The following is a 383-nucleotide window of genomic DNA, read 5'->3' as shown; positions in this document are numbered from 1 at the left end:
CACTGAGCACAGAAAGACGAAGGCCGCTTTCTCCCGGGGGAGAAAGAAAATCACCTCTTCGGGTATCACCAGGCGGGAATTGCCGCCTCCTCACGCCCTCTGCTTAGCCTTCCCCGCGCCACTGAGGCCGCGGGAACCAGGACGGCGACAGGGACACGGACCGCAGTCCGGGCCGAGGTAGCGCGGCCCACGGTGGCGGCGCGTCCTGCAGGGGGCGCCACAGTACTCCCCGGCACCCTACCTCGTCGTGACGCAGCTCTCCCCGCCGTCCCTCATTGGTCCCTCACCGCCTCTCTCTAGCGGCTCCTCCCCCCAGGCCGCCGCTCATTGGCGGCGGCTGTAAGAGTGCATGCCTGTGGGCGGGGCAAGCGGTGCCACCGCCT

The sequence above is a fragment of the Dryobates pubescens genome, chromosome 13 (genome assembly GCF_014839835.1).
Source record: "Dryobates pubescens isolate bDryPub1 chromosome 13, bDryPub1.pri, whole genome shotgun sequence".
NCBI classification, from domain to species: domain Eukaryota; kingdom Metazoa; phylum Chordata; class Aves; order Piciformes; family Picidae; genus Dryobates; species Dryobates pubescens.
Note: the sequence above shows the minus strand (reverse complement) of the source record.